The following is a 17086-nucleotide window of genomic DNA, read 5'->3' as shown; positions in this document are numbered from 1 at the left end:
AGCAGGAAATAAATAAGAGGCTTAGGAAGGTAAAGACATAAAGCGAGCTTAAAAATTATTTTGAAAGTCAAATATCCAAACACTAGAATTAGTGAAGTATTCATTCCAAAAAATATATTTAAAAATTGGCTCATTGGTCTATACCAGTGATGGCGAACCTATGACACGCATGTCAGAGGTGACACGCGAACTCATTTTTTTGGTTGATTTTTCTTTGTTAAATGGCATTTAAATATATAAAATAAATATCAAAAATACAAGTCTTTGTTTTACTATGGTTGCAAATATCAAAAAATTTCTATATATGACACGGCACCAGAATTAAGTTAGGGTTTTTCAAAATGATGACACGCTGAGCTCAAAAGGTTTGCCATCACTGGTCTATACTATGATCTTTGGATATAGATAGTGCAGTACTATGGGTGATTCCTATTTCACTTGGGATATATAGCCATATTCTTATTGTCTTCCCAAGGAATAGGAAAATCAACTTAAAGAGTTTTCTCTTTTCCTCATGCAAGCAGCCCATCTCACTCCTCTTGACCCCCTCATAACTCTACAAATCCTGGGGAAGAGGCAGAGACAACATAAACATTAGCATCTTCATTAGGGCAGGTGTCTTTTATACATAGATTATTAAGTTTAATGGGATGACATGGGTTAAAATTATGTAGGTTTCCAATGTACAATTTTCCCTCTCCCTCTTTCTGACCCTCTTCTTTTCTCTCTCTACCTGTATATTGCATTCTATTTAAAAAAATATGTTTTTGTTTATTTTAAAGAGAGAGGAAGGGGGAGAGAGAAAGAAATATTTTCGAGAGAGAAACATAGATCAGCTGCCTCCAGCACGTCCCCACCCCCCAATGGGAATCCAAGTCCACAACATGTGCCTCGCCTGGGAATTGAACTGGTGACCTTTTGGTGTATGGGACGATGCCCAACCAAATGAGCCATACTGATCAGGGCTGTATTGTATTTTTTAAGTTGGAATAAAATAGAGGAGAAGGTTGTGACTGGGCCTAAGACTGACTGCTTCTAACTAATCTACTCTCCCCTCTGCCACACACACACACACACACACACACACACACACACACACACACACACACCATTAATCCCTAGGAAGAAAGAAGTGGGCAGCATTAACCCAAACCAGCCAGGTGCTTGGGCTAAATGGAATGGGAACCTTTCCCTGGGGTTTATCTAGGTAAATCAACCAGGTTATCAGACTCAGGGCATCCTCATGACACCAAGTGGATTATAAAGTTTGGGCAAAATTGTCTGTGCACATGGAGAGCTGGTAATATTTCTCCTCAGACCTTGAATTTTCCACTGCATATCTCAGCTCAGAGAAAAGTCTTGACTATTTCCTGCAGTGCTGGTAGTTGGCAGAAGCATCCACTACACAAGTTCCAAATGATTATTTTTCGGATGCTGTAGGAGACCAAATGTGCCCCACAGAAGGGATATCAGAGCACTAGCCTGTGATAAAGATTTCACAAAAAAGTTTACTTTTTTAAAACTTGAATATCATTTCCACCCTAAAATCCTAGCTCGTGCACATCTGTCACCACCAATATAAGCGGGCTCCCGCAGGGCCCACTGTTCTGTCCCTGTGCCTGGCCTCACTCTTGATTGTCACTCAGAACACTGACTTCTCTCCTACATTGTTATTGTTTTGTTTTTTGTTTTTTTTAATCTCAAGGCCTTAATCGGGGACATTACCCCAAAGAGAAAATTTAGGCAAAAAACACAATATAAAAAGAAAATGAGAATCAGCAATAATGAAATCACCCATATTATCAATTAGAAATACCAGTTATAAATACATTGGTTGACAATGAGACTGGTACTGATGTCCATTGTGGAACCCTGGAAGAAGGTTGTGTGGTAACCATTTGTCAGCTCTGAAAATTGTTTTCTTTACCTTCTCTGAACCAGATTTACATAGGATTCTGATGATGGTTTAAGTAATCTTTTCTGGAGGGTGCAGGATAGGGGAAGGAAATAAGACAGTAAGCCTCTGATCTAATTATCTTATTATCTTATACCTAACAAAGTAAAAAGGATCACTGACTAAATACTTAGAAGAGAAAGGTCCACATGGGTGCTACCTTGGCCTTTGTCTCCCTTCACTCATTGTGGCTAATAATCCTCTCATAATACTTCCTTTCTCATGTGGTATCTTTATATTACACTCTCTTCTGGGATGTTCCACATCTTCCAGAAAATATAATATTCCAGTTCCCTATTTACTATCCATTTTTCAGGTTTTCAATTTCAAAAGTTACAAGAATTCTCTGAAAGTCAATGCCTTCTGCTGTCTAGTTTCTGCTGGATTGTGGAGGGAATGGGGTCAGTCTGTGTCTAGTGTCCCATCTTTTTGGGGAGAGTCAGTGGGGAGTTTCTACTCTAAGAAGGGTTTTGTATTTTCATAAGGTTTGGAAATTATATACCTTATACCATCAGAATTTATTACATTGTGTAATGTACCTATCTCCCATGATGCAATTCATTTCATCTACTGAACACAATCCAATCATATTTTTCTTGCAAAATAACTCTGATCCAGAAAACATTTTCCCCATCTCCCCCACCTACACACACAGACACACACACACACACATACATACACACACTGATATACACACTTCTAAAGGTAATTCATACAGCTCTCTCATTATAACTAGAATCACTTTCTCATAATTCCTAGGTTTCCCTTTGACCATCCAAGAAGTTTCCAGTTCACCTGCTATTTTTTCCTTTACAAATATTTGTTACAATAATCATTATGGCTGTTTTATATGCCACTGCATTACTTAACCAGTCTTAAAATTTCAACATTTTGATAAAACTTCTGGTCTAATTATCTTATTACCTTATACCTAACAAAGTAAAAAAGCTCACTGCTATGATCACTCTCCTCATAGTTAAATCTTTTTAACATCTTTCTGTTATGGCTGTTGAATAATGTCCTAGAAGTAAAATTGCTACATCAAAGAATATAAACTCTGCAAGGATATTAATCTATATGGCCAAATTTGCTTGCTGGCAGATTATGTCAATATTTACTCCTAACAGCCATCATTTCAGAATACTGATTTTTGTTTTTTGGACAACATTGGACATTTTGGCTTATTAAAATTTTTGTTCATTTATAGCATCTAATTATTACTATGACTCATGCATTTATAAGTAAAAGAAAATAATGAGAATAGGTTTGGGGAAAATAAAATTAAAGTAGGAATCAAGGAGTGATACATATTGTGTTTTTAATTGAAGTAGATACATAACTTAAATTTTTTGAATTAAAAAAACTTCAGAGTCTGAGGCTTAATTTGTTCTCAAGCATGCTGGGGTTTTTTGTTTGTTTGTTTTCAAATCTGCTGGTTTAATCTATAGAAACACATTGTTGCTATTTTAGAAATTCTGGTAAGCAAAACTACACTGTGCATTTCTGTACTTTAGTACATTTCATAGATGTTTCCAGTTGTGCCAAATTTGTTCAGTGGGTGATTTTGCTCTCATTTAAAAACGATGAGGAGGACATTGGGGCCCCCAAAGGTTCAGTGACTTCACCACTGTCACATATCTAGTGAGTGCCAGATCCCAGGCAGTATAGGAAAATAAAAGAGTCATTCCTTTTTTCTTTTTTTTCCTACCTCCTGGGAAATTCCCAAATTAACACTGGCTCAGTGAGTAATGAATAGATCCTTTCAGAAATAGAGTTGTCACAGTCTGATCTAAGTTAGCAAGCTTTCATTTTGCGTAGACAAAGAAAACAAAACGTTAAGCTGGCTTCCCAGCCTGAGGGCCTCGGAGAGGAGGAAGCTGTCTGGAGCGGGCATCCTTTCAGCTACAGTGAGCATGAATTAGCCCACTAGAAAGTACACACTCTGCCTGAATACGGGCACATCCGCATTGTGATTTACCTTCCCTGGAGGGTAGGTAACCCGATGCGACCGCAGATTGCAGATTTTAACAGACAGAGAAGAATGTGGATTTGAAGCTTATAATTGTATAGCATCTTTCAGGCGAGAAGTTCCCAAAAGACTTTTGGAGCCAATAGCCAAAATGATGATGAGGCCGTGAAACACTAACTGCCCATCAGTAAACATGCAGGTTATGGGAAACCGGGGGTCCCCTCTAGCCTTTGCAGCTGTAGAGGAAATGTCATGAACAGGGCTCATAAACAACTACCCATACCTGACCTGGGAGGTAAAAGCTCCTGGAAATTATGCTTAAGATCTGAGGGCTGTAGTCTAAAGTTTTCTGAAATCTATTTTAGAGGAGAAAAATCTCCGAGGTGGTTCAGTCATAGTCAGAATCATTTTAGTGTTTTATACACACTAGAGGCCCGATGCATAAAATTTGTGCAAGAGTAGGCCTTCCTTCCCCTGGCTGCCAGAACCTGGGACCTGGGCTTCCCTCGCAGCCCCGGTTTCGTCCAGAAGGTCGGAAGGTCATCCAGTCTAATTAGCATATTATGATTTTATTATTATAGATTAGAGGCCCACTGCATGAAATTTGTGCATGGTGGGGAGGAGTCCTTCAGCACGGCCTGCACCCTCTTGCAATCTGGGGCTGCTGGCTTCTAACTGCTGGCCCCCCTGCCTGCCTGATTGCCCCTAACCCCTCTGCCTCAGGCCCCGCTGCTGAGGCTTCGTTCAGAAGGACGTCTGGAAGGTTGTTTGGCTGTCTGGACTAATTAGCATATTATGCTTTTATTATTATAGATGATCACACCTGATTTATATCAAATACAAGCAGTACTTGTAAATACCATTGTCCCTATTTTACAGGTGAGTGATAGGCACATAGTACAATTGGAAAAAATCATTGTCAATACCTTTATTTTCTAAGGGAGATGGACCCTGAGAAAAAGGAGACGATGGTTTTGAATAAAAGAAGAACACAATAGTGGTTTCCAAAGACTGGAGGTTGGGGAAAATGGGGAGTTGTTATTCAATGGGAAGAGTTTCAGTTATGCAAGATAAATACATCCTAGAGATCTGCTGTACAACATAGAGCTTATATAGTTAACAAAACAGTATTGTGCATTCAATATTTGTTAAGAGATCTCATGTTAAGTGTTCTTGTCACACACACACACACACACACACACACGCACACACATAAATAGACACAAAACATTGGGAAGTATTAGACTTGTCTAATACCTTGATTTTGGTGATGGTATTAGGGGTGTTTTCACATGTCTATCCCTGTATACATTAAATATATGCAATTACTGTAAAACAATTATACTTCAACAAAACTGTTGAAAAGAGAAAAGAAAATTGAAAAGAATAAGCAGAAGAAAAAGAAGAAAGAAGATTCGAAAGAGGCTTTCACAAATCATCTTTGAAAATTTTTCTTTGGTTGAAGGTACTTTGAAGAATAATGTGCAAGTAACATTTATTTGTGTTTTTGTGTTGCTGTGATGTTAAACTATCCTACTCTTTAGGGAACTTGGGAGTTTTTTTGAGAGGCTGATTTAGCACTTGTAAATAGAAACCAGGTGATAACCAAGTTAACAATTTTTTTCCTCCTTTAAATTGATAGGTACTTTGGGTGAGATTTAGGCTTCATAATATTTTGAACTGGTTGTTCTTAATACTATTATCTATATTTTTAAAGAAAAAAAGACCCAGGCAAACAACTGAGCTACTCTCAGAAAAGCAGTGTGCATGTACACATAAGATGTGTGATGAAAAAGAAAGAGTGGGCTGTGTCTCAGCTTTTCCCATGCCTCTGAATCTAAGGCGCTCATCTGGTGGGGAAATAAAGAATAAAATAAAATTATATATACACACACAAAGTGTGTGTGTGTGTGTGTGTGTGTGTGTGTATGTGTGTGTGTTTAATTATATAAGGCTGAATTATCCTAATAAATATAATAGAGTAATTAGCACAATGATTCTGGATGGGATATCAATACTCAAAGATAAACTATAAACCCAATTGATCCTCCACTCACCCACTGCCTATCACCAAGTGACTAGGATTTTATATTCCAAGATTATCTCTTGCTTAGTCCCAATATCTGAATTATGGTCTATTCCTATCTTTCCATATTCCAAGTGTTAGAGGCTAAGGAAGACAACAGAAATAACATTTAAGGTATTTAAGGTATATCCTTGAGAAATTGACAATAAAAATTATTTCCAATTTAATTCCCCAAATTTTTTACAAATTTTCCAAGTTTAAAGAAATATGAAGAAGTCAAATGCCTTTAAGAAAATTTGCATCTGAAATTAGGATAGGTACTGGAGAAGTACGAAAGTGGTTTATTTAGTCATTTTTTCAAAAGATATTTATTAGAAACTGGTTATGTATTTGAGCTTTCCCTAGATTCTGACAATATATGTCAGTAAGACTAAAAAAAGAATAATAGACATTATTTATAAAAATATACTTAAATACACTAGAAAAGTTTACATACTAGCTATAATATGCTAAGAAGAATTCTTCAAGTATAAATAATATGCTATGAGGATCCAAAATAAAGTAAAATCAATAGTCCATATAAGGCTTAGCATTTGGGCAAAGAACATTTGATTTATTTCTTAAGAAATATTTAACTAAAGGGAAACAACTGGAGATGAGGCAATAGCATAGGCAGAAGTATGAAAAACAAGATTTCACCTTGTATCCTCCCGGCTCTATAATCTAATATTATTATTCCTAGTTACATCCATTTTCATTTCTACAAATATTTATAAGTGCAGTTATATTTGGGGCATTATGCTATGGAACTTTCAATGCATTCAGTTCTTTTCATTTATAAAATATTTGCTCATTCAGATACTGATTGAGAAACTACTTTTTGTTTGAAATTATATTAGGGTGACACAGTGGTGATTAAGATATACATGATCTTTACCTTTATTAGTGGAATCCCCTAAAGGAGCATCTAGCAACATTAGGTATTAGGGTTATGATAAAAGGCTTTAGGTAGAAACTTATATTTGAGCTGAGTTGTGTATAGTGAGGAAAGTGAAATTGATGAAAGTCATTTTTTGGTAGACCAGTCAGATATTTCGTGTCATACATAAAGCCTGACCTAGATCTGCCTTCATATATTAAAGACAGTATAATGTGTCCTGCTGTTGGTTTTAGATTATACATTTCCAAAAGATACAGCTTCACATCAGAATTTTGTCTATGTGATGGAAGGAAAAAAGAGGAAGAGGAAGAAACTGAGGAGGAGGAAGAACAGGAGGAGAAGGAGGAGAAATCATCGCATTTTATAATGTAGAATCTTGGCTTTTTAAGCCATGATTTAAGATTACCATCTTTATTTTAACTCTCCCAACAATAAGATGTCACCAAAGAGAATTGCCTGTCAAATTACTTTGCAAATTAAACTGCAGCCTAACATATCTCTCTGGGAACTAAAGAAATGAGAGTCCTAATTTTTTATGACATTAGAGATCATTTCAACCAACTTTCTCATTTTACATATAATGAAACTAGGGCTGAGAGGGTTTAAATGTCAGTTGCCAAATTCCACAGTGGATTTGAAGCGAAGGCTTATTGAAAAATAATAATGGTATTCTGTGGAGATGTAGTAAAATACAATAAGAAATGAACTCTGAGAAACAGAAAATTTGCAACTATGTCTGCTTCCATTCTCTAATATTTTTTTGTAAACCACAATATCTTTAAAAATTGTAAATGGTCATATGTTTTATAGTGTTTTTCTTTTCTCCCTTTTTATCTGTTGCCCAAAGTAATTTAGAATACCGCTTTCATTCTACACCCCTTTTACCTCTTTCCCATCTTTGATCAATGAACCTCAGTCACCCATAAAATTTAGGTAACTTGCCTTACAAACAATAATGGGGAAACTATTGGATCTTATAAATCACTGAATGTTAGTTGAGATAAAGGACATGAAAACCTCAGTGTATGTGTGTACTTTCTTGGATGTAGTACCACAGTGACTAAAAAAGAGTAGTTAAAATACAGTAATATTTTAATGTTAAAGTATTTCCAACATGTTTTCTCTCTTGAGTAGGTGACAGCATGGGATATTACCCAACTACCAAAAGTAATACCTCCCCCTCCACACACACACACAAAAACAACCTAAGATTTTTCACACAAACTAAGTCAACTTTCTCTTTTAAGTTACCCTGGAATTATAAAAGACCATGTTTACTAAGGAAAACAATGAGATACTCATATTAAGGTTTTTAGGGGTTTTATGTTTTGAATGGCTCAGGATTATGCCAATATTTTTACATTGCCTTGTTTTATTTAAGTCTTATAATGACTTTGGGAAGTATTTTCATTTTAAATAAGTGGAAATTGAGGTGCAGAGACAGAACCATCTTACATTAGGTCACCTAGGTTCCTTTAACATGTAAATATAAATGTCTTTAGGCCCTGGCCCGGTAGCTCAGTTGGTTAGAGAGTTGTCCATATATACCAAGGTTGCAGGTTCAATCCCTGATCAGGGCACATACAAAAAACAACCAATGAATGCACAAATAAGTGGAACAATAGATTGGTGTTTCTCTCCTCCCCACCCCCCACTCTCTGTCATACACACACACACACACGTTCATTCTCTCTCTCTCTCCCCCTCCCTCCCCCCCTTCAAAATCAATAAATAAAAAAAATTAAAATAAAATAAATGAGTTTATCTTGGCTTCTGTGGCCTACACAATTCCAAATAAATCTGGTAGTAACCTCTGTTTCCCATCTCTCTCATATCAGTCTTTTTTTGTTTGTTTAAATATATTTTTATTGATTTCAGAGAGGAAAGGAGAGAGAGAGAGAGAAAGAGAGAGAGAGAGAGAGAGAGAGAGAGAGAGAGAGAGAGATGGAAACATCAATGATGAGAGAATCATTGAACAGCTGCCTCCTGCATGCCCCCTACTGGGGATCGAGCCCGCAACCCAGGCAGGTGCCCTTGACCGGAATCAAACCCAGGACCTTTCAGTCTGCAGGCTGACGCTCTATCCACTGAGCCAAACTGGCTAGGGCTCTCTCGTACCAGTCTTTACTTCCTATGTTTCAGTTGTACTGGCTTTCCAGATATCGAAAATTTTCGATTTTATGGCCTTTGTGTCTGCTCTCTCCCTTGCCTCTTCTTATAGCAGACTTCTTTGCCTTACTCAGGTTATAACTTTTGTGCCATCTTTTCAGAAGGCCTTTTCTGAACCTTTCATCTAAAATAGGTGAGAAGAGTTTTCACCACCCCAGCAACCTGATATTTAATACTTATCACAATATATAATTATATAAGTATTCTTTTATTTCATAACCTCTGGGAGGTCAGGGGTCTTAGAATCATATCTGGAGCAAACTAGGGACACAGAAAATGTGAAGATATAAATATATTAAATTTTTAAAAAATAATAAAAAGAATGGGAACAAGATGTTTCATAGTGCCTGTGTTTCCACCCATTACCTGCTAAGTTGCACCTGTATTTGGACTCCCTGGGATATCTCCTTTCTCTATACTCTGTATCCTTCTGGAATTTATTATGAATTAATTAGACTTAATCAGTTCATAATTCAAGGGTTTATAGCTTATCTTCCTACCTGGATTATAACCTTTATAAGCCATAGTTTGTGTCCATCATAGCGTAGGTGATTTCTCACCAGTGATATCCTGATACTTCATTGGCCAGTCCTGGATGCAGGATCCAATGAGACTATCAGAGGGCCAGACTGTGAAACCCACCATCTGTTCAGAAAGGAGGAGAAGCAGAAGAATGTGTGGACACAATGACTCCATGGGAAGAATAAAGGAAAAGAGATAAGAGGAGAAGGGGGGAAGGAAAACAAAAGAAAAAAAAAGAGCTAGAAGAGAGTGAAATAGTAATTGAGAATTATAATTGTGACAGCTCTTTGGACGTGTCAACGTGGTTGAGCTAGAGTCCCCAGTTATTCAATCAAACACTAATATAAGTATTGCTGGGAGGAGATTTTGCAGACATAATTAAAGCCCTTAATCAGTTGACTTTAAGGAAGGGAGATTATCCTGGATAATTGGATGGGTCTGACTTAATCAATTAGGCTTAAATGCAACTCTGAGGCTTCCCCTAATAAAGTCTTAGGAATATTCTGTCAGTTATAACATGTTGAATAAAATAAACTACCTGTCTTCCATGGGGGAGGCACTTTGGACATTTAAAATGAGTGGAAATTCACAAATTCAATTAAAACCACTGAATATCAATGGGGAAAAAAGGAGACACATGTACTACTATTTGTAATACTTTAAAAAATAAAATAAAGTAAAAACAATAATTCTTAACTGCAAAAAGTTGATGTTAATTGAATACTTGATCACAGTATTTTATTAAATTGGTCAAATACAATACTAAAAAGAACAACTACAAATTAGAAAGGAAGATGTGAGAACCAATCAGGGAAGCTGAGAAAATATTTCTCCATTCTCTTAAAAACACAAAAGCAAAGCAAAGGCAAAAACAAAAACAAACAAAATGCAACATTTTCTCAGGGTGTTCAGTAAAGCACGGGGGTAAATTATCAAAGTTCCCACCTCCCACTGCCTCCCTTGTAGAGATTTGGCTTTGGAGGACTTTAAATCAAGGAGCTGCCAAATTTTGATTCATTCACTTTGGCAAGTGTCATGGAGACGGGCTTCTAGGATGGCAAACTACTGTTTCAAATCTGAAGTAGACTGTTGTGTTTAAAGGAGACAGCGGGGCCCATTGGTGCATCTTTCCCAGGGGTGTTATAAGATGGGTTCTCAAATGTTCCATGCCTTCTGAAATTCCACTGAATTTCACTGCCATTATACTACTGCATTTCATATTGCCATGAGAAGGACAAAAGAAATAAGTGCTTGGGGAGAGAGAAAGGATGAAGGGCCAAGTTAAGAACAAGAAATGACATCAGAATGTAGGAAATTCTCCTGCCTATGAGCTCATTTGGGAAAGATGGCCAAATTAACTGCCCCAGAGTCCTTATGCTGCCTACTTTTGAGCAGAGAATTCTGAGATGGGCTTTTCTCAGGGACAGCATTTGAATATACATTCTGAGCTCTTGTCACCCAGCTTATTTAGCACCAGTCCAAAAATCACATATTCCCTGGGCCCTGAGTTGTATGTAGAAGGAAGCTGGGTCTATATGGGTCATATAAGTACAGAGGAAGGCAAAAGATATAGGCCTGGTTTAAAGAGAAAGTGTTTCTTTATCACCAACCCTTGTAAGAATGAGAGCCCTTAATCAGTTGACTTTAAGGAAGGGAGATTATCCTGGATAATTGGATGGGTCTGACTTATAATAAAAGGATAATATGCAAATTAACCAAACGGCAGAATGACCGGTTGCTATGACACGCACTGACCACCAGGGGGCAGATGCTTAATGCAGGAGCTGCCCCCTGGTGGTCAGTGCACTCCCACAGGGGAAGTGCCGCTCAGCCAGAGCTGGGCTCACAGCTGGCAAGCACAGCAGCAGTGGTGGGAGACTCTCCCGCCTCCACAGCAGAGCTAAGGACCCCGAAGCCGGCAGTCGGACATCCCCCAAGGGGTCCCAGACTGTGAGAGGGTGCAAGCCGGACTGAGGGATCCCCCCTGCCCCCGCATCCAGTGCACAAATGTTGTGCAACTGGCCTCAAATATATATATAATTTTATATAACTATTTTGCAGTTATTGGTGTATTCTCTGAAACATTTATAGTTCATTTAAATACCAATATTTAAAAATTACACTCATTTATTATTTTTCTTGGTTTATAGGAATCAATTTAATTTTTAATACTGCATTTATAGCCAGTAATTAACTTCTATAGTTCCAATTATTTATGTAGATTATTTACTTTTTGTAAGTAGAAAATCATCTCTTTATAAATAATAAGTGCTTTATGTCTTCATTTTTAATCTATTTATTTTGCTTTATTTATTATATTTTATTGAACTTTGTCCATTTCTCTGGTCTGAGATGTTAGAATATTAAAGCAATGGAAAATTGATGTGGTAATAAGCATTTTGATTTTCTTTCTAATTAAAATATTTTTATTTTTTAAATCTCCATATTTTAAAATTCTTAACTTCCATTTTTACATGTGAAAAATAACATATATTTCTTCTGATTATTTTATTTATCTAATTAACAACTTTGAGTATTTTTTCAATTGTTTATCAGCTCTTAGAATTATCTTTCATGAGGTGCCTGTTTTTTCCCCTTGTTTTTTCTTTTTCTTTGCGATTATTTGGTTTATTTTAAGTCTACTTGATTTTTATTTTTTCATTTGTTTTCTTTCTGCCTACAAATGTTGCAAAGTATGTGATATGATATATAATCAATACTGATGATATAATGACATACACTGTAATTCATAATTTTATGAAGCTTACAGTCTATTGGGGAAATTGCCAATGTCATGTATTTATTGTAAATCATTTCCTCAGTCAGTCTTTTGATATTTTGTATATCTTTTCCTTCTTTTCTCCCTTCTACCTGTCCTGTCCTTCTCATTTGCCTTCCTGCCTTGTTTCCTTCCTTCCCTTTCCTTTTTTCTGTCATTATTTCTTTTCTCCCTCTCTTTCTCCATCCTTCCCTCCATCTATTAATTTCACGTATCCCCCAGATAATAATGCCTGTATGACATGCATATTTCCTAGAGAAATAAACTTTAAGTCAGAATTTAAAGATAAAGTTTCAATATTAAACTATTAACTGACAATAAATACACAGGGAACAAGCAAACAGGACCAAGATAAAGCTTTAATACTAAATCAGAGACAAAAGTACTGCTGATATTGAAAGCACTTCTGTGTGTATAATACAGAGTACTGTATAAAATAATTTATGTTAATATGTTCAAAAGTTTATACATAATATCTAATGATACAGAGGCTATCAATAATTGCCTTTTAAAAAAATTAACAAAAAATCAAAGTTTTAAAACAAAAAGAATTAAAATTAGAAATTTAATAACTATATTAAACATCAATTTATACAAAGTCAAAAAGTGAGTAATTTAAAGATAGATTCAAAAAATAATGCAGCACAGAGAGACTAATGACAGAAACCATGAAAGAAATACTAAGCCAGACAATAAAGTAATGGGTATTTTTGAAAACATCTGTTTCATTGGAATTCCAGAGGAGCCAGAATAATGAGAGCAAGGACATTTAAAATATAGTAAAACATTTTCACTCATGAACAAAGACAGGAATCATTATATTCAGGAAGCTCAATTATTACAAACATTAACAACTCAAACTATTAGAGTAAAACCAAATAAGGATGCCATTAAAGACAAACAAAAAGCAGTCAAAAATAAAAACACAAATACCAATGAGACAGATGATTTTTGCAACAGTTAAAAGAAAAGCCTTAAAAAAAGTGTCACATATGAGACAAGAAAACAACTCTCAATTATGAGACATTTCAAGAACAAATTAAGAATTCAGACAAAAGTTAGAAAGGTTTACTATAAGATTATTCAAATATAATCAAGGAAGATAATATACTTTTAAGACTATTATTAAAAATATACTCAAGGAAAAATAATGTCAGAATAAAGATGAGATGACAAAAGGAAGAATAATGAGAGAAAAAAGTAAACATATGGCTAAGTCAAGGAAAATTAAGTTATTAAACAAAACAATTGTAAATATCATAAGAATAATATCTAATTTTTGGATTTACAGTTTACAAGATGGAACATAACCACTCAATTGCAATAGCATGCCATTCAGAAGAAAATATAACACTATTCTAATATCCTTGTGTTGTTTGAAAAAATGATATAACTATTTTGTTAAACTATACACAAATTTTGTTAAGCTAAATATTAATTTAAATATAACTAGTACCAGAAAGGATTAGGTGAACTTTCAAACGAATAAAGAGAAAAATAATGAAATGAAAAAAAATTCTACATCTAAAGAAAATGTGTATTTGAGGACAATAGGACATCATTTTCTCAAATGTTTCTGTTGGGCTCCTTCCCTGGCTGATAGACTTCCTCTTGGTTTGCTGTTTCCTTTGACATTTTCAGCCTAAATTAGAGTCTACAGGCTGTAGCCTTCGAGACCCCACCCATGGAGCTGGTTTGCTCATGAGCTTGAGTTTTCTTCCAATTCTCTGTCCAGCTCTTGAGTGAAGCTTAAATCACTAACGTTTAAATCACTTGGCCTGGGTGTCACCACATACGAGATACCAGACAGGCCTGGAAATGTAAAACCCTTTTATCTGTCTCTTTGAAACACACAGTCTCAACCACAGAATGAGTTCTCCTGTAAACCCTTTGAAAAACTTGCCCACGAGGAAATGACGCCTGGATCTTTGAGGTAACATACCAAGGAAGTGACACTAGCACCGCCCTGAGAAGAGTGACCCTTAGGTAGGACCGTTTGGCAAGTACCAACTGTGCCTGAATGTGTTGATGAGCCACGTCTTTACAACAGAAGAAAGGTCCCTGCTGGGTCGCGTGGAGTTTTGCGTCTTCCACAAGCAAGAAGAAAAACAAACTCCATGGAAACTCACTAAAAGTCAAGCCCAGTTTCCCAAGTTTGTTTATTTTCTTGGCTCTGCTGACTTTTAATATAACACAGTCAGTCATCCAAGAATTCGTGCACCAAATTGTCTTTGCTTCCACTGTTTTCCTATCTAGATTTCTGACCAAGTGACTTCTCCAAGAACAGGTTCTAAAATCTAAGCTTTATTTCTTTGACTGTCTACCTTGTTGTCTTAGCCCTCCTGTTCAGCTCTGGCCTTTCCCAGCCCAGCAGTGGTATCAGTAAAGTAGGAATGAGTTCTGGAGACAGAGCCAAATTGCTTGGATTTAGACATGATCTTTGTAATAAACTAGCTGTGTGTATAATATTAGGGAAAACACTGAAGCTCTTAAATATCTGTTTCCTCATTGGAGTAGAGAAAAATAACCTGAACCAGAAAAACAATCAGAAATAGGAAAATACTATAAGCATGAAGTTCATAGGAGAAAAACTGCAAATGATCAAATATATGTATGAATTAGAAAAAGATGATTTCTTTGAGAGATGTAATTTTCTCCTATTAACTCATGTGAGGGAAAAAGAACTTCAAAAATACTTGGGAAGAATGAAAAATAATTCTGATTTTTAAAAATAATACTCTCTCTCCAAAGAGATATTTCTAAAATATACTGTATAGAAATATTTGTACATTTGCAATGCATATGTAATAGGATATTGATTGAAAATTTCAATATAGTAATAAACATTTGAGAATATCCTAAATGTATTGATAATGGAAGAATGAATATAATTATGATATAGGAATAACAAATGTGATCATGCTATGTATATTAAAATATGTTCATAATATACAATATATTAGAAAATCAGGTTACAGAACAATATATAACTGCCATATAGACACCATATAAGAACAATGTATAAACAAGCAGCACTCATATTTAGTCGTTCTCAGTGGTATGGTTAAACTGCAGTGATTGGTAAAATAGCCTCTCCCCTAGCTATGGGGGTCAAAGAAGGGTGGGTTACTGGCTCACTTATTTAAGTCAAGCTTCAACTGATTAGAAATCTCACAAGATAAATGGATATTGACATAGAGTTGTCAAAATGTATTTTGCCAATAACTACATACCTATCAATAATCACTTTAAATGTAAATGGTTTAAATGCTCCAATCAAAAGACATAGGGTAGCTGAATGGATAAGAAAATAAGGGATACTTCAGATCAAAAGACGCACACAGAGACTGAAAGTGAAGGAAGGGGTGGAAAAACATATTTCATGCAAATGGGAAAAAAAAGCTGGGTAGCAATACTTATATCATGCAGAATGGACTTTAAAACAAAGGCCAGAATAAGAGACAAAGAGGACATTATATAATGATAAAGGGATCAATCAATCCAACAAGAGAACATAATCCTTATAAATATTTATGCACCTAACATAGAAGCCCCTAAATATATGAAGCAAATATTGGGGGGCATCAGGGAGGGATTGACAGTAATACAGTGCTGGTAGGGGAGTGTAACATCCCATTGACATCACTGGATAGACCTTCCAGAAACAGCAGCCTTAAAAAACACATCAGACCAGATGGATTTAAATGATGTTTTGAGAGCATTTCACCCAAAAGCAGCAGAATATACATTCTTTTCAAGTGCACATGGGACATTTTCCAGGATAGACCACATGTTAGGCCACAAAACAAGCTGGAAAAAACAAACTTTCCGGACAAATTAACCATTTTATCCTAGTTTTTTGTTGTTTTTTTGTTTTGTTTTGTTTTCTGTTCTAATAGCAGACTTTTGAACATTCTGTCACAGAGCTACAGCTTGTCATTTATGAAATACTGATTTAGATAGTTCTTTTCTATTTATGTCTATTCCCAATAAATAGAAAGAAAAAAAGCATTAATGCACCTGAAGCAAGGGTAAGTTGAAAACCACATCTCAACTAGGATAGAAATGTAAGCAAAGCTTAATGGAAAAGGTGAGTTTTAATCTTAGAACCCAAAATTGCATCTCCAATAATCCATGCCAGTAATTCCCCACTCAGGCTGTCCACGGGAATTACCTTGACAGTTTTAAAAGAAATCTGATACACTAATCCGATCCCTAGAGGTTCTGATACAATAGGTCTAGTGTGGGGCCCAAGCATAGGCATTTGCTAAAGAATTTCTCATGTGACTTTAATAAACAGCTAGAGTTGAGAGTTGCTGGTCAAACTTTTTCAATAATAGGAAAGAGTCAATAGTAAAGTGAATTATAAGTATTTGTTTTGAGAAACATGTTTTAAAAACAAAATAAACATTAAAAAATAAAACTCACGTTTTTCAGAAACAATAGTCAAATACCTTATTTTGTCCTAATATACTGGGGGTCAGATATTTTAAATGACTTATTCCAAGTCAAAGCTACATCAAAATATTGGTGTCAATGTAAAATATACACATAAAATTGTCCCTCGCCTTTTTAGATGGCTAGCATTTTTTCCAAACATTATGACTATAACTATGATATGATTAAATATAAATATAAAGCTAATTATAAATATTGTCATTATAATTTCTTGATATTAATAAGGTGATCTCACATACTAGTCGGTCTCACATGGAAAAAAATCAGTT

Source organism: Myotis yumanensis, unplaced genomic scaffold (genome assembly GCF_028538775.1).
Source record: "Myotis yumanensis isolate MYYU_CA2020_CCGP unplaced genomic scaffold, mMyoYum1.0.hap1 SCAF_15, whole genome shotgun sequence".
Classification (NCBI taxonomy): domain Eukaryota; kingdom Metazoa; phylum Chordata; class Mammalia; order Chiroptera; family Vespertilionidae; genus Myotis; species Myotis yumanensis.
Note: the sequence above shows the minus strand (reverse complement) of the source record.